Below are 19089 nucleotides of genomic sequence, written 5' to 3'. Positions count from 1 at the left end.
GCATTAACGCCTTCTTGACCATGAGCCCATTAATTGCATAAAAACATAGAAGTGAATTGGCGGCAGTGGCTAATGGGTGGTCCGGTGCAGCACCGGACCACCCCTTCATTTTGCCTATGACTGCCATCCTGTCTAACAGTGCAGTTCCACTCTGTGCCATGTTGGAAGCTGTACTGCTACATGTTTGTGATGCTCACTGCTGTCACTTAGCTTAATCAGCCAGCTAGCTCGATGCAACCTCTTGGCCTAAACTGCATGAAATCAATATTGTGAGCTGTGAGGTAGTCAAAATTGACTTGAAACTACTGGAAATAAATGTTATTGAGGTGAATAATACTGTAGAAACAAAAACAGGCCCACATTATGTGATTTTAACCCGGTCCCTCGCTACCACTTTTACTACCCACGAGGACATAGAGGGGGAATATAAACCTGTGGCGAGTAAAGCGAGCCACCATGCCCGAAGTGTGGCGAGCGAGGCGAGCCCGCGAGGGTACACTTTTGGTCCCCTGTTCTGAACCTTGCTCCTCCCCCTCCTGTCACATGGTTGTGACATCAGAGGTCCTGTAGCCCACTTCATTTTAGACCTAATCCTCCAGGCAGCCACGGCTCCACTCTGCCCACAGTGATCCTGCAGTCTCTCTTCCCAGGATATATGTATGTATATATGTTTGTATGTATGTATGTATGTATGTGAGGTGTATATGTTTGTATGAGATATAGATATATATCTATATCTATATCAGAAAAGAACACAGTTCACTCACCAGGGCTTCTCTTCAAAGTGTAAAAACACCTACTTTAATAATCACAGCATCGGTGCAGTAAAAAGAGTCAACGGTTTGACCACAGGAACATGGTCTTTTTCAAGACACCTCCAGTGCAAACAGACAGGACTAACACAGTAAAGTATTTAGTGTTTTTAAACTATAAAAACTATTTTTATCAAAAATGTCTCCAAAATTTTAGGTTTTTTTCATTATCATATTAGGTAAATAATAGCCATTTAAACTTGGTTTAGCATTATTGTTAAAAAAAATTATGTTGAATCAGGTTAAAAAAGCTATCATTTACATAATTTGATTTTTTAAAAACCGTCAATTTTGGGGCCAGTTTTGGAAAAATATTAGCCATTTAAGTGGTTAATAGCCATCTCTCAAGGTTGAACCATGTTGCACAAGTAACTTTTTACGCTGCTAGTAAGGACACCTGCTTTGGGTAATTGAGAGCATGTGATGTTTGCATTTGATACAATAATGAGGTAGACTAAAGGTGCCTATCCACTAGACCAGGGGTGGGGAACCTTTTTTCTGCCGAGGGCCATTTTGATATATATAACATTATTTGATGTCACACAAGGGCAGGACCACAATCGCCCGTGATTACAGCAATGCCAGAGCATCCTGTAATCACGGATGCACCGGGGAGTTGTAATGGCAGCAGCATGACCATATTAAGCGTCCTAAGGACACTCCAGGTGGCCCTGCTACATAGATTTTGGCTGCAGGGTGCCATTCTAGGCACCCTGCTAGTCTAATGAGGCTAGCAGAAAAAAAGCTCAGAGGGCCAGACCAAATGATTCCAGGGGCCTTATACGGCCCCCGGGTCTGAGGTTCCCCATCCCTACACTAGACGATTAAAATGAGTGATTGAACGATAACTATATCGATATCGTTTGATAATCGCTCGATAATTGTTTGAACATCGTTTGAAAATTTGGTGTTTTAGACATCTTTTAGACATCTATCATCGTGCAAACATGCTGGTCAACTTGACGATATCGTCAGGTGCAGCATGTTTGCAGATGATTGATTGTGCCTGCACTGAATGATATATCGTTCAGTGTGGGCACCCTGCAGTGTAGTGAACGACTGAACGATAACGGGTAGTGGATACCTGCCTTAATGTTGACAAATGAAGTTTTCACTCAAAACATGAGAATCTTTATCCTATTCCTTATTGAATATTTCTACTATACTTCATTGTTATCTATAGGAATAAGAAAAATAAGTTTGTGAACCCACCAACTTTTGACAACTGGCACCTGGTGATTCAAACTCTCGGGATCAGAATAATAAATTGTGAAACAATATATAAATGCTACAATATGTAATTGTGTATGATGTGTCACTGTTCATGGTAATCATGTCTCTAAAATTATGCTCCTTTTCACACTTTTGTAATGTTATGAAGAGACCAGAATCTGAAGGTAACTGGTATTTCATTTCAAGTTCTAAAAGGATGTGGTAATTAGCCAACGTGTAGTAGTCAACATCACTGAACAAGCTCTTATTAGGTCAGCCACAACGTATTGTTTTAAGTTTAGTTATGTAATGGATGACCATGAAGTGTGCATTCTATATATTACTTATACTTTAAAATTTTCTCATTTATACAGTACTATGGGCCTGATTCATTACGGATCGCAACTGCGATTACGCACGCAGAAAGCTGATTGCGGTGTATGCAAATGCGCAGTACGGAACAATGTGCAAAGGCTTCACTGTGATTGTACTGCAATCGCAGAGACTCTACAGACCCATCGCAGAGTGACTGACAGGAAGTGAGCGTTGGGGGTGGTGATGGGGGGGGGGGGGGTCGGTAAAATGCAGGCACGCCAGTGCGTTTCAATGTCGTTATAGGGGCGTGCATAAATTAGCCACTGCAATGGCATACACAGCTTGAGTTCTCACTGCGTGCGATGAGGTTAGCGATTTCTGAGTAAGGTCAGACCTTGTGCAAGTGTGCGTGAGGCTTCAATGTTACTCGATGTTACCGATGGTTTTGCAGACTTGCTAAGTATTACGGATGCGAGTAAGGGGAAGTGGGTGTCCTTATGTTCGCAATGGCATCGCGATCGCAGACATTAGCATAATTTTGCAGTGGGACTGCCTGCGTAATTGCAGCTGTGATCCGTGGTGTATCAGCCCTATGTCTGGCAGTCAAGTGCTGCAATTCACAATTTTTACATATTATTTATTTTTTTCATTTGCAGTCATTTATAGACAGGTTTTGGAATGTTTATTGTGATCTGTATGGTACTCAATACTTTCTGATGACAAAATGTGAAACATTTTTAGGACTCTATTACTTTAAGGCACTATATAACAAATAGACTATACTGTATGTCCTTCTCTGGAAAAGCACACTGCCATACAACAAGAAATCAAATAGATATGTAAATTTGTTTTCATATAAATCAGTATCCCGCTCTGCAAAGGTGGATTCTAGGTACCTGCAATGGGTTGGGTATGGGATCCCGACGGTCAGAATCCCGACAGATTTCTCTAGGTATTATAACCCTTACCCACCCCTCCCGCAGCCTAACCCTAACCCTCCCATCCCGCAGCCTGTCTAACCCTCCCGTCTTGCAGCCTAACCTTAACCCGCCCACCCCGCAGCCTAACTCTAACCCTTCCTTCCCGCAGCAAACCCTATCATCCCATCCTGCAGCCTAATCCCCCAGTGCCTAACCCTCCCCCTAACCCTAAACTTCCCCCTAACCCTAATACGCCCCATTCTGTCCATATTCTGGCAGTGGGAATACCTCTGTCAGTATTGTGACCGTCAGCATCCTGACTGTCCGGATGCTGACTACAATCTTCTCCAACAACCCCTACCTCAGGTAAGGGGCATGATACAAAATTGCATAAATATGACCCAACAGTGTGAATGTTGTCTTGTAAAATTATAAGCCTTTTTTGTGTAAATTATGTATTTCATCAGGAAGTGTATAAATTTGTACATCCAGAGAGTGCAGTTTGCTTCTAATGGAAGGTTCTAAGTAAAAATGGGCATATCAGTTTATTCTAGGTATACTCATTTACTTCACATTGTATAAAATATTACAGTGAGATGCTTTTTGCACTTTGCTGGTGCTCTTTAATGAGATAGCCCAAAAATAGAATAGAATATACATTACAATGTAAAAATGTGACATAAAGATAGACCAGATGCCCCGTTACTCTTACAAAGGATTGCAGACATAACTAAAACTCATGTCCATGCACTGGTCACTCAGATGAAAGTAGAAGTGATGGCAGTACTAGCTGTCACCTCCAGTAAGGCTGCAAACCCATAAACACAGCCATCAGAAGAAAGAGGGAACGTGGGAAAGCAGAATACACAGCAGAGGTTATTGTGAACTGGTAGGATGGAGAAGGAAAGCAAAAGCAACTGTTGCTAGCTTCCTCCACGATTAAATTCCAACTGCTGCTTTTATTTAGAAGGAACAGGAAACAAAGCTACCAGCCTATTGGCGAGAAGAGCATTTTCAGCGGGGAAATAGCATTTTCACAACAAATACTTGCACCAGAAAAAGTTGAAATTTACATTCTTTGGACCAGATAAGGTTTAGGAAATTATATTTGCCAACAAATATACCTTCTTCCAGAGATCGCATTCACGGCATCTCCCTGTGGGCCACCTGGATACTGGACAGATCTGCATGGTGACTATTCCACAATACACGAGAGAAATACTCCCGCTATTAGCCGTAGAGACACTATCCATTGTACACCATTCGCACTGAGGTTTTTGCAGGAAAGTGCATATAGTTCCATTTATCCAGTGATCCCCAACAGCAGTTATTTACTCTTGCTGGTCTATGCCATTGGGACATAAACGCTTACAAAGAAGATAAATTGTTTCACTGTTGTATGTTATAGGATTATCCCATATAAGCTTTGTTTTTATATCAGAACAGACTCATCCATACCAGCAGTTTTCACTACAGCAGTGTCTTCCTAGGACAGTCTGAATTATTACACAGAGGAATACTTTATTGTCATGCCATTGGGACATATATTTTTATAAAGAAGGAATACTGTTTCACTGTTGCATATTTCAGGATTATCCTTATCAAACCTCTGTTTCTACATTGGAATAGATTCATTTATACCAGTAGTCCTATTATAGCAGTGTAAATTTTTGGAAAGTCTGAACATTGCACAGAGCAATGCTCCATTGTTATTGTTGTTGCTATTGACGTATGTTTATATATTATTGTCATTAAATTATTGGTATTTACATTTGAATTTGTTTGTTACAAACAAGTGCTCCTACACCTCTTTCTTTGTTCACCTCCCAATTTTTAGCAGGTAGCAGACCCTGCTTGTTAGGAGCTGCCAGTTTGGTAAAGCATTGTGTTTCTGGTTGATTAGCGCACCTTTTTCTTCCTTTTACACCTTATACCTACGGAGATTTCTGAAGACACTGATGGATGCCATTCATAACTGCAACATCAAATAGCACTGGGGGTATCCATTTTGCCTCTTTATTATTCATGATGGAAAGGTTGGCTTCCTCCGAGATTCTTCTGGTGTTGTTTTTTTCTGCTCTATTTTGGATATTGACACAGTCCCTCTGACCGAATGCCAATCTTTCCATGTCTGGCTCATGCCTCATCCTGCAACCCTTTATCAAGATACTCTGCAGACAGTGAAAACTTTAAAATTGTCCCAGAAGTGCTTTCTTCCAAATTCTCCTGAGGGAAACACAAGAAGGGCCAGGCTGTTGTCTTTACTCTTCATATATCCTAAGATGGTCCCTGTCTGCTTATGGAGCTACAGAGTATATCTCTCTCATGTCTTTAGTTTACTACAGTTTCTCATTACCTTATGTTGATGTTCATATATTGTTGTCTTCCCCTCCACCTCCCCCTCCCCTCTTTTCTATGGTATGTTTTAATATATCTCTTTGAAAAAAGTCTCTCATTTTTCAGAGTACCCGACTGTGTGCCCATAAGGCCTTTGTACAAGAAATGCACTTAAGCATTGTGTAGCAATCCATCCCTTCAAAATAAGTATTCCCCCAAGGCTTTTTTTCAAATAACAATGAAGGCAAAACACCAGTGGTAGTCATTTTGTATGTCATTTCCCTTTTGTTGATGTTACCAAATGCCATTTGGTGGAACGGAGGGCAATGTTAATTAAGTGTAAATTTATAATCAAACCTTCATGTTTGTCTATGTTTATCTTTCTAATCAGTGTCAGCCGGCCATTCTTGAGAAGGTGATGCAACTGGCTGAACCTCCGATTGAGGATTTGCTTGTACTGTATTTGGGAGAGATCTCACTCCTTTTTAGCAGATGTTACTGTGCTGTTTACTTGACTGAACAAGCTCCACAGTCTACCAACACAGTATTAGGTCACAGTAATAGGTTATATACAGTATATTGTGAAGTGCTATAGTTCCACAGGTCTCATTATTATTCCTTAGACTATGGATTTACTTTTTGCAGCTCATATCTCTCCCTTCAATATTGTGACAAGGCTGTCATACACAGTGACTCCCTCTCCTAATTTTGGAGCACTTTACAAGAAGGTTTCCAACCTGTTTCTGCTGCAATCATATAATTACATTTACTTAACTGCCTCCTACTCCGCAATCAGGGAACATACCCTGCCCCTACTTAATCCCTGTCTGTGTTACTCTAGCTCTTATTATCAGCATTACCCTTTCTAGATTAAGGTCACACAAGCAGGGCCCTCTCTACTCTCTTACTCACATCCAGTGGCGACTCCAGTGGTGGGGCTACAGTGCAGTCCAAAATTCAAATAGGGGAGCCACACCAACTGTCACTGAGTCTCAGCCATCTACGTTTGGCAGCGTTTCAAATGGCAGTTGGTGTGGCTCCCCTATTTGAATTTTGAGCTGCAGGTACAACATAGTGGGCGGAATTCAATTGATTCCTGCCCCCATCGCGCCCGATGGAGCTATTCAGTTCTTGCTCCTGTTGGGCACTATCAGCTGCCAGCGCTACATTTCAGCTCGCAGCCCCAGGGGGGTGAGAGCTGAAATGTGCGAAAAGTGACATGTTTGGGCACCCAAACATCACTTTTCGCGATCGCGCCCAGCACTTTGGTTGGGTTTAGTTGCTTTACGCGGCTAAACCCGACCACTTTGGGCGCGATCAGCACGAAAATATGGAACAATTGCATAGCGGCCCGCAAACTCCTGTCACTTTAGACGGGAGATGCGGGCCGCAAAAACAATTGAATTCCGCCCAGTATATCCTTATTCTGTTTCTATTTATGATTTCACTTTTGCTTGACTTCTTACAATGATTGTCCATTTAGACAGTGCTGTCTTCCTCCTGTCTGTACACCTACAAGTACTTTTACTTTGTTGAGGCATTTTGCAAGATCATAAAATAGGTATGTCCCTTGATATGTGCAAGAGTGATGATTATTTAAACTGCTAAAACCACTCTTATATAGCAAAATTATTTCTGTCTTGCGTACCCTAACCAAACAAATAAATAAAAAGGCAGAAAATTGCATATTCTATGCCCAAGTGATGAAGCAGCAATCAGTGTGAGAAAAGCATTCAGTAGCAGAACAATCACAAGCAGTATGCTAGTTACTGTGACCACCATCATCATCATCGGGTATTTGTACCTGTTATACCTCTTTTCCACCAAAAACCCAGGTCCGACCTGGGTTTTTGGACATGGTTCCAACCCTGGTCAGACCCAGGTCAGACCCATTTACACTGCACCTTTGATCTGGGTTACTCCCAGGTCAGCCCTGTTCACACTGAACTCAGGTCTGCCCTGCTAAACCTGTGAGGTCATAAAAAGTGGGAGGTGAATGCTCCACAACCACCAATCCGCTCATTTTAGGCATGATCCAGGTCAGATAACCCGGGTTGCACAGTTTACACTGCACCATTACCTGGGTCCATCCTGGGTCCAACCCTGGTAGCTACCTGGGTTGGATTCCAGGGTCACTTGACCCAGGTTATTTTTCAGGGACCCTTTTACACTGAGCTGCAACCCGGGTAGACCCAGCAAAAAGCCAGGTTTTTGCTCTGGTGTAAAAGGGGAATTATTGACCACGTGCAAATTATATCTATTTATCAAGCATATATCCATATCGTTATAGGTCTGTACATGTTTGCATTTGTGTGAACTTGCCCTTTACTGTACTTGACCTACATTAGAAGGCCCTTATCCAACCTGCACATTCAGATGTGGGGCACTCAGTACAGATGTAAGTTACTGAATAATACATATCGTCATGGGCACATATGCATTTGCATACTGTTCTGAACATGTGCAGTTACAAAATAAATGACACTACATACAGATTCATAACTTAACCTCAAAAAATTGCAAAAATAATATTGAGGGAGAAAAAGTCATGTGCCTAATCCCAAAAATAGTTCTATAATAATATAATTTAAAAAAATGTAACCTAAAAAGAAATGTATTTATTCAAACCATGGCGATTACGTATGATTAACTTGAAAATACTCAAAACTTTGTTAAAAGGAATTTGATTAGTCAGAAAATAATAGCACGGGGAGCTGCTCTACCTCTATGTATTTACCTGGGGCTCTGTCCAAAAATTTGAGTTATGTGACTCTGTGGACGGGAATAGTTTGAGTAAGAAGACCAATCAGAAGCCACAATTAAGTTAGTGTGGCTTCCTATTGTTCCTCCCGGCTCACAAGTGTCTGCAACTATTTTAAAGCAGCAAATGTAATTGATTTATTATTTCGATATTGCAGAACCAGAGGAGCCCTGGGAAAATTAGATGCATTGCCTAGCCCCAAGGGCTCCAGCTAGTGTACACAGGACATTACACAAATATAACATGTAGGTAGCAGTGTATCTTTAAAGTTGTTATGTGTATACAATGTGGACGCATTGGTTTACCGTTTTATTTTGATACTACTGAAATGTCTTTTCTTGGGATACCTTAAAATGTGTAAACACAAACTAATGGGCAGCTTTAAAGTGCTTTCCTCTGAGTTTCTACCAGCCCTGTATTCAGTTACACTTGCCATGTACCAGTACAATGCTCCACTCACACTAAATAACCAAAACTGCTTTGTTGAAGCAATGTCTTCTTCTAAATTAACTAAATTTGTTTAATTCTCACTAGCAACCTAATTGTGATATAGGAATACATATGCAGCCAGACTTAGCCAGCCATGTAGAGATACATTTACATCTTACTAATAATATCTATCCCATTGCATAGTGATGAAGATAAATCAAGGTACAGTATACTATGATTATTTTTCACATATGTATTGTTAAAATCTGCTTAATATTTCTGAAATATTGCTATTATGTAAAATTATTGTCGAGGTATGCTGATATAATTTGGAAATTGTAGGGAATGTGGTGAAATGCTCCATTTCTATTTTCTTTCATGCTTATGGCATAGAAGCATGTTAAAGTGTGCAAATATGTTAAAGTTATAAAACAAAAGTGTACAAGTAGTTACTGGAAAAAAACTCTTTTACTAAGGAGAAACGCATCAAGGTCTACAGGTTTTTCTATTGAACTGCCTACCTGTTCTGGATTAACATATTAATATCAGTTTACCTCCTACTGTGCTACTGGGGGCCTCCTGGATTGTGGAAGCACGGATCTTTCTGCCGCCGAGGCACAGCGTCTGGGCTGCCTGCCCCCTGCAATTACCTGCACCACATTGCTGTGGTGACACACAGGACCAGCAGCCATGGCATTCACTCCGGCTGACATCCACTCGACAGCCGATTCCCAGCTGTCTGCGAATATTGGCTAGGACAGACGGCTGAACTCTACCTACCTCTCAGGACTTTGATCTATACCCAGGACTGATTCTGTTTGAGTGGTGAGTGGCTGCAACAATATTGCGGTTTCACGGTCTTTCCTACAACAGGGAGAGAGACACTTCCGTTTTTCAATCTGAGCAAACAAGTATTCAATTTCCAATTTTTTCTGGGATTTATATGTTCAATCATCTACTTCTACAATATTATAGATAATTTATTCATTTTGTCCCCCAGTCCCCCAGGGAACAGCACAAAACCTTCAGCACTGGTGCTTATATGCAGAATGTTACACTGGTTCTGTTATGTGATTTTAGGAACTGCAGTTCTATTAGTAAGATTCACTGTTGCTATTGTGACAATAAATCTATTTCTAGCTACTATTTTTGGTTTGTTGTATATGTTTCAGTGATTTCAGGCGCAGACACATAGTTCTATTCTATTTTCTGTTTTTTGGGGGGTATTCAGGCAGGAATCCCCTTGTGTCAGCAGCCAGTGATTCACTGATGATCTCTGTCTGAGTACAGCGCTACACAAACTTCTTTTTCTATTTACTTTCTACCAGCCCTGTATTCAGTTACACTTGCCATGTATCAGCACAATGCTCCACTCACACTAAATAACCAAAACTGCTTTATTGTAGCAATGTCTTCTCTTAAACTAACCAAATTTGTTTAATTCTCAATAGCAACCTAATTGTGATATAGGAATATATATGCAGCCAGACTTAACCAGCCATGTAGAGATACATTTACATCTTACTAATAATATCTATCCCATTGCATAGTGATGAAGATAAATCAAGGTGCAGTATACTATGATTATTTTTCACATATGTATTGTTAAAATCTGCTTAATATTTCTGAAATATTGCTATTATGCAAAATGATTGTTGGGGTATGCTGATATAATTTGGAAATTGTAGGGAATGTGGTGAAATGCTCCATGTGGAACCTATTTTCTTTCATGCTTATGGCATAGAAGCATGTTAAAGTGTGCAAATATGTTCAAGTTATAAAATAAAAGTGTACAAGTAGTTACTGGAAATAGTAGTCTTAGTATCACAGGTAATCTAATGTTTAGGAACATATACAGAAAGTTAATATACATACAAATAAGGTTGGGTGGGGGGCACATAAATACTGTGCCTATGATAAAATGTTCCTTTTCATAATTACATTATTAATACTAAAACAGTAACTAGGGCTGTGACATTTAAATGCTATAGTCAGGAAGCATGCATGTATATTACTAGTAAACCACAATGCTCATTTACCACAGTATGACAAACAAAATATAACAATGTTTGTTACATAACACCTTATAACCACAAAGTTAGCAAATTAGCTATTGAGTAGACATTAGCTCAAATGTAGCAGCTTTTGGTCAGTGATGCAGTGCATAGGTGGAACATAAATGAACATTAATTATAAGTAGTTTTGCTGCAAAATAACAATGTCTTACATAAAACAACAAGCAACTAGACCCCTTTCAGGGTTAGACTCCCTCATGCCTTGGGCACTCTCTGGCCAGTAGCCAGTTAGGTCTTTTACCACTTATCTCTTTAGAGTCTGAATACATGAATCTTACAACAGTCTCACACTTAAGCCTCTAGAGCACAGGTTCTCAAACTTGGTCCTCAGGACCCCAAACAGTGAATGTTTTCCTGGTCTCCACACTGAATCAAGTGAAATAATTAGCTCCACCTGTGGACCATTTAAAATGTGTCAGTGAGTAATGATTACACCTATGCACCTGCTGGGTGACCTGCAAAACATGAACTGTGTGGGGTCCTGAGGACCGAGTTTGAGAACCACTGCTCTAGAGACTCAGCTTCTTGCTAAACCAGCTCTCTGCTGAGCCTCTGCCTGGCAAATTGCCCTGACATAGGCATCTTGTCTGTCTCTAGTCATCTCAGATTTACTGCCTCTTGCCGGGCACAATTCCAATCTGAGCACTACGCACAGCTGTTCAGTGAGCCTTCTGAGACCTTCTGTATATTGAGTTTCAAAAATGTGTGGTCACACAACCTTTTCCAGTGGGGAGGATCCCAAACTCAAGAATCAGAACAGGTGGAGAGCAAACGCAACTTTGCAATAATCACACTATGCATTAAGATTTGATCACGTTGATAATTAAGGCTCTGCACGTCTTACCTGTAGAGTACATGTAAATTGCACTGTACATTTTGCTTATATAATGGAACATGCTGTACATCCATTGTGGTTAAATTCTCATCATTGCTCCTCTTCTAGCAGTCAGAGTGGACAATCCGAAAATGCTTAATGATCATCTGAAAAATACATTGCGAGACGTTTTATATGTAGACCCCTAAAAATATGCATAGGGGAATATTTACGAAATATAAAACAGGGTTTAGAAACTCACGCATTATCACATTTTAAACAAAACTAGCAATCTGACATATCCCATATATTTTTTTATGGCATTAAACAAATAACTGGTGATATAAAATGTAAGCACATGGCATAAAAACAGAATTTAAGTTTTAATAATACTTCTGACTCCTCATGGTCTTAATGCATTTCAAGTTAAAATCTTTTTTTATAAAACTATTTATTAAGCACACATTTGTAATTGTCAGATTTTTAATGTAGTTCTAAAGAAAGTTCTTAAAACACTGTGGACCTCATTCAGAGCCGCTCTAAAATGCGAGCGCTCGCTCTGAATGATGGCAGCCGCTTCTCTGTAAAGAGCCGGTCTCCTGGCCGCTCGCTAAGCTGTGGGTGACCACCCACAGCTTTAGCGAGCGGCCAGGTTGATGGTCACGATGGTCAAGACCACCGCGACCATCGGGGCTTGCGACGAGACCCTTGTGGTAGGGTCTCATCTTCCGCAGGCCCCAGTGAGCTTTCGGCTCTAATAGAGCCAGAAGCTCATCACTGACATCACGAGTGATGTCAGTGGGGCCGCCCCCCACCCAGCCTACAAAACGACAGCCGCCCCTTTTGTAGTGAGCCCCGAAGCGAGAGAATTTCTCTCTCGCTCCAGGGCTTGCACACGCGCAGTGTGGCCGCTGCACATGTGTAGGGCCTCAACACCGACCCGCTTGCGAGCACTCGGCGCTTACGAGCGGATCTGAATGAGGCCCTGTGTCTGAGTACAATATTTCTATGGGGAGATATGTAATATTTTACCATTTTGCTCTTTTTCCAGCTTGTTATACTAATACTTTGTTTTATTTAAGTTTTATTAGGTTTATTTAAGGGTTGCTATGGATACCTGTAATAAAGGACATTTACTCCAGAGCACTGTGTGTTAATGTAACGTCACCTACAGTTCAGGTTCTGGAGACCGAGAGTATTTAATTTTCTCCATGCGTATTGTGGACCAAAGAGTAGATTAAAGATTAAGATAGGGATTAAAAGGAGTATGGATCCATCCAGCTTCCTATTTGCATGGAGACCAGAATTATGGGAAAAAGAATGATATCAGCATGGCTGGGACTTATTCTTCAAAAGTGGATTTAAAGTTAGAAGTCTGTTTACTTAGACATAGTTATGTGCAATGATTTTTGTGTAAATGAACTTTATATTATGTTTTATGTATTTTTAGACTCTGATTGGTCAATGGCAGTATATATATGGAGATTAAGACACTTCTCATGCCTTAACAAAGATACATTTTGTATCAAAACGCATTGGCGAAGAGGATCATCGTGGACTCTGGGCCTGATTCAAAGCCGGTCGCTCTGACAAAGCGCTCGCTCTGAATCAGGGCCGGTCTTTTTTTGTTTTAGAATGGCCTCCTGGCCGCTCGCATAGCTGTGGGTGACCACCCACAGCTATAGCGAGCTGCCAGGAAGATGGTCATGATGGTCAAGACCATCGCGTCCATTGGGCTTGCGACGAGACCCTTGTGGTAGGGTCTTGTTGGCGCAAGCCCCAGAGAGATTTCGGCTTTAACAGAGCCGAAATCTCTCCCACTGACATCACTCGTGATGTCAGTGGGGCTGGCCCCAAACGGAGGCATTCACATGGGAACGCCTCAGTTTGGGCAGCCACGCCCCCGGCCCGCCCACCAAAAGGGGCGTGCTGTCACTCAACATTGACAGCACGCCCCCTTTGGTACGAGACCCGGAGCTACGGATTGCCCATCGCTATCCGGGTCTCTCGCATGCGCACGACGGAGTCGGCTCCGTCGTGCGCATGCACTCTGGGCCACCATCCACCCGGTTGCGAGCGCTCAGCTGAATCAGGCCCTCTATCCAATACCATTTAGGAAAGGACTGTAGATCCTGTGGACTCCGGGTGTTTAGGACATTGTGTCCGTTTTGCTGATTCTTTATACCATCTGGTTTTTATTATTATTTATGCTGATTTATGTATTTTATGTGAATTCCACTTATTAAAAACCTTAATACATTATTGCGTGTTCTTCTCCCCTATTTTGGTTATTACACAATGGAGTGCTCACATGTGAAATGAACTCTAGGAAGACCTTTTATGATGGCCTTTCAATCAAGCTGTAAAGTGCAATACCGTAAGGGTGGCTCAGTTTAAATGAACCTTGCCCCAAATAGTATGTAGTCAGGAAGCCTGACAGTGAAATTCCAGCATGGGACTAATGATAGGCATCTAAATGGGATGCAGTCAGGAAGCCGACAGTCGAAATATAGAGCAGTGGGTGTACCTGGCCAAAAAGAGCATAGCAGTGTAGGGTGTGAGACACTTGCCCACGCGGGTAGCAATCGGGAAGCCGACGGACGTAATCCTGACCACCGGCTTTCCTCACAGGGGTCTAATGATAGGCATTGAAATCCCGACGCCTGTCATTTTACCTATGCTGGAAGCCCGACCGCTGTGGGGGGAGGGTTAGGGTCTCCCGGGGGGACTTAGGGTTAGGCAGCCCTTCAGGAGGTTAGGGTTAGGCTAGTATAAGGGGGGGGATAGGGTTTGGCACCCCCGGAGGGAGGTTAGAGTTAGGCAACCCCCCGGGAGACTTAGGTTTAGGCTGTGGGGAAGGGGGGGGGGTTAGGTTTAGGCACTTACAGGGGGGGTTAGGGTTAGGCACTTGGGGGGGAGGTTAGCGTTAGGCACACCTAAGGGAGGCTTAGGGTTTGGGAGAGGTGTTAGGTAAGTAATAGTTTAAATACTTACCTGTCGGGATCTTCACAGCTGGTCTTCCGGCATCGGGATTTGATGCATGTCCGGCGGTATTTCATACCGATCCAGTCTAAGTAACGACGCCTATCATTAGCCCAACACCGAAATCCTGATGCCCGGTATATCATAGGTAAGCCGGGCATCGAGAGTGGATATCCGCGGGGGGGGGGGGGGGGGGGGAGGGTTAGGTACCCCCCGGGAGGGTTAGGGCTAGGCTAGGGGAAGGAGGGGTTAGGCACCCCCGGGGGGAGGTTAGGGTTAGGCACTCCCCCCGGAAGGGTTATGTTTAGGGTGCGGGGAAGGGGGAGTTAGGTTTAGGCACCCCTGGGGGGAGGTTAGGGTTAGGCACTAGGGGGTGAGGTTAGGGTTAGGCACCCCTAAGGGAGGGCTGTCAGGGGGAGGGTTTAGGATAGCCTCTATACTTACCTTGTCGGGATCTCCATCTGCCGGCCTTCCGGCTGTCTGTATTTCATCCGCTGGGCTGACATCCAGCGGTATAACATACCGATTCCACCCCAAATATCTGAGGTGACAGACCATTATTTATCACACTTTATATCAACGTGTGCGCCAGGGTTTACATATTAGATTTTAAACATACTATACCTTTTTCATGAGGTGGACCAAATTACAATAGACTTCTAAGCAACATTTACTGAAACTGCAATTCCTAAGGAATGTATTGTATTTGGATTGTATTTATGGAATCAGTATGAAATACCGCCGGCCGATTCCCAGCTGCGCCTGGCCGACAACAGCAGAGTTCTCCGGCAGCGGAAGCCCGACAGCGCTGGAAATCCCGATCGTGGATAGGTAAGTACTAACTAACCTAACCCCCTAACCCTCCTTAGGGGTGCCTTACCCTAATCTCCCCCCTAAGTGCCTAACCGTAATCCCCCCTCTAAGCGCCTAACCCTAACCCCCCCCTTCCCCGCTGCCTAAACCTAGGTCCCCCGGGGGGGTGCCTAACCCTAAGTCCCCCCCGGGGGTGCCTAACCCTCCCTCCCCCTAGCCTAACCCTAACCCTCCCGGGGGGGTGCCTAACCCTAAGTCCCCCCCGGGGTGCTCTAAACCTAACCCTCCCCCGCCCCGCGGCTGTCCGCTCGCGGCACCAGGCATCCCTTCGATCGGGATGCCGGGCGCCAGTCTCCCGACGTCGGAGAAATGTCAGGTGTCTACATCTAGACACCCGGCATTTCACCCTCGCCGGGATATGAGGCAGCCGGCTTTCCGATTGTATACCGTATTTATCGCCTTTCTGACTAATTGAATATATTTGTTACATCAAACTGCAAAGCTCAGGGCAAGTAAAAAAATTATGAAAATAAAGTTCTCCGCTTCACTAACATAGAGACTTTAGCTGGGTACACACATCGTACAATATATCATTACAGCGCCAGTCGTAACGATTTATCGTACACATCATATAGTGTGTACACCCGATCTGTCATTCCCAGTCTGTGAACACCTCAGAGGTGACACAGAGGGGTGCGGAAAGCACATGGGTGTCACCATTCCAGGGGGTGACACGAAAATGCCGTCTCCTCCGCAGTGACAGGGAGTCGGGTGCTGCACTGTGATAGTATCGTGCAGCACCCAGCTGCTGCCACTGGGGAGGAGCCAGCATTGCAGACACAGTCTCCGGGGCAGCCCAGCATTGCCTGGAATGCTGGGCATGCCCCCGGGTTGAAGACGACTTGGTCTACCCACAAGGCCATGCCTCTTCCCACAAGGCCAAGCCTCTTTTTTGGGCGCATGGACCTCTGGCATGCACGGGGAGGCCATTTACCGCACCAAGTGTCAATGATCCCGATGCCATCATGGACTGGCAGTCTCTTAATCTCAGCACATTTCATCAAGTATACAGTACATCCTACATGTCTACACTGCAAATAATTGACATGAATGATTTATAGCAAAAACTGTAGACATGTAGCATCATGTGAACTAATTTCAATGAAGTCATACTTGTATACAGTATGCCTAGATTTTCATAGACAACAGTGACATCTGAAGGTTATAAAGATGTACTATAATACAACATCTTTAAAAATAATTCTAACACAATGTCTTGTATTTTTTTCTAACTAGCTTAGAGTTTAACAAACAAAATGTAGTTTAAGGATAATCTGTTTATTATCTATAGCATCTTCTACCACTCTGAAATGCTCATGTAGACAGAAATATACTGTATCTCCAGTATGTCAGCAGTGTATAAAACACAATGAGGCTGTTAAAGACTTCAATCAGCTGAATTTCCTTAACCTACTTTCAGTTACTCTTAAGCCGGCCACACACTAGACCAACTTACATCCAACCAGCCAACTTCTTGATTGGTTGTAATGAAAATCTGGTAAGGAATGCAATCAGCAATTTGCTCCCAAATGCTGGAAAATGGACCAAAACTGTTGTTTGAACAAATAGTTTAGCAAACATTTAACAAACTTGTCTGAACGACCATTTTCATCTGTTTTCTGGCATTTATGAGCAAATAGCTGATCATTTACTCCCATATCTTACCAGATTTTCATTCCAACCAATCAACAAGTTGGCTGGTTGGATGTAAGTTGGTCTAGTGTGTGGCCAGCCAGTGGCGTAACCAGTGGCGTAACTAGGGTATTTGGAGCCCAGGGCAAATTTGAAAACGGAGCCCCCCCCCCCTACTAACATACCGATATGTGCGCGCGCCTTCAGCGCGCGCGGGGGTAATAAAAATGGGCGTGGTCACTTAAAAATGGGGCATGTCAACATGACACACCCCTTTATTTTCAAGCTGAACATTCCTATCCATATGCACCTTAACCCCAGTAGTACCCCTTATACAGTACGCCCAGTATGCAGTTGTGGTCCCTCTTATGCAGGCCCATAGTAGTGTCCCTTATACAGTATCCCCAGTAGTGGTCCCACTTATACAGCCCCCAATTAGTTCCCCTTACTCAGTACCCCCAGTAGTGGCCCCCCAAATGCAGTGCCCCACGTAGTGTTCCCCCTTATGCAGTGCCCCCAGTAGCAGTCCCCACAATGCAGTGCGCCCAGTAGCAGTATCCCCTTATGCAGTGCCCTTTATATGGTGCCCCCAGTAGTAGTCCCCCCCCCTATGCAGTGCCCTTTATATAGTGACCCAGCAGTAGTCCCCCCCACCACTGCAGTTTTCCCAGTAGTGGTCCCCTTATGCAGGCACCCTGTAGTGATCCCCCCTATCCAGTGCCCCCTGTAGTGGCCCTTCCTATTACTTCCCCCAGTAGTGGTCCCCCGAGTGCAGTGCCTCTAGTAGGCCACGTTTATAATGCCCCCAGTGGTAGTTCCCCCCCTAAGTAGTAGTCCCCAGTAGAGTAGGTCCTCCCAATGGTGCCCCCAGTAGTAGCCACCCCTCCCCCAGTAGAGGTCCCCCCAGTAGTAGCCACCCCTCCCCCAGTAGAGGTCTCCCCAGTAGTAGCCACCCCCCTCCCCCGTTGTGCAGATAGGTTAAAAAAAATAAAATATATATATATATATATCTATAAAAATATACTTACCTGAATCTCTGGTCCTGCTCCTGCTCTCGACGCCGCTCCCGCCCGGGCGGGCGCGCTCAGCATTATGGGACAGACGTCATGACGTCAGTCCCATTACCCACTGCAGGAGCCGGATGGAAGTCCGGCTCTTGCAGTGGGTGCTGCAGCAGTCAATGAGAGTCTATCTGACTGGCGGCGATGCGTGTTATGCACAGCCTGAGCCCGCCTCCTGGCGCTATTGGGCAAGCGCTCAGGGGGAGGGAACGGGCTCAGGCGTGCAGCACAGGACCGGCGCTGGAAGCCTAGCGCCGGTCCTGTGTAAATGTGTAGCGCTGACCGCACTCACTGCGGTCAGCGCTACACTGGCTAACTAGGGCGGGCCGGTACCGTGGCCGGCGGTGCCCCCCGCGCTGCCGGTCCAACGGCGCCCAGGGCACAAACCCTGCCCGCCCTGCCCTAGTTACGCCACTGGGCATAACTATAAATTTTGCTCCCCCATGCCAAAAAAGTTTCAGGCGTCCCCCCCCACACCCAAAGATCAAACACACCCAAAGACTACGTTTAAGGTGTGTGGTTACATGATACAGCAACGTGCCTTACACATTATGACACACTAAGTAATGCCACTTATAACACAGTGTGCCACACCGGAATGCCCCTTACAACACATTATGCCACACCGGAGTGCCCCTTACAACACATTATGCCACACAGCAATGCCCCTTACACATCCCACACAATAATGCCACATATAACACATAATGACATACAGTAAAGCGTTTATAACAAATTTATGCCATGCTGTAATGCCCCTATTTCACATTATGCCACACTGTAATGCCACATACAACACATTATGCCACACAGTAATGCCCGGTACACATTATGCCACACAGTAATGCCCCTAATAGCACATTGTG

General features: G+C 43.9%; 1 long non-coding RNA gene across 1 annotated transcript; it reads right to left on the bottom strand.

Moving 5' to 3' along the window:
- Nucleotides 1–5061: 5061 nt before the first annotated feature.
- On the bottom strand, nt 5062–11216 carry LOC148474305 (uncharacterized). Its single transcript, XR_015872902.1, has 3 exons — nt 11151–11216; nt 9567–9650; nt 5062–5485 (listed from the first exon to the last, which is right to left on the bottom strand). It is a non-coding gene; the product is annotated as an uncharacterized LOC148474305 (long non-coding RNA).
- Between the last annotated feature and the right edge of the window lie 7873 nt (nt 11217–19089).

The sequence above is a fragment of the Taudactylus pleione genome, unplaced genomic scaffold (genome assembly GCF_031769625.1).
Source record: "Taudactylus pleione unplaced genomic scaffold, aTauple2 ptg000851l, whole genome shotgun sequence".
Lineage (NCBI taxonomy): Eukaryota > Metazoa > Chordata > Amphibia > Anura > Myobatrachidae > Taudactylus > Taudactylus pleione.
Note: the sequence above shows the minus strand (reverse complement) of the source record. Positions and strands in the feature narration are given on the sequence as shown.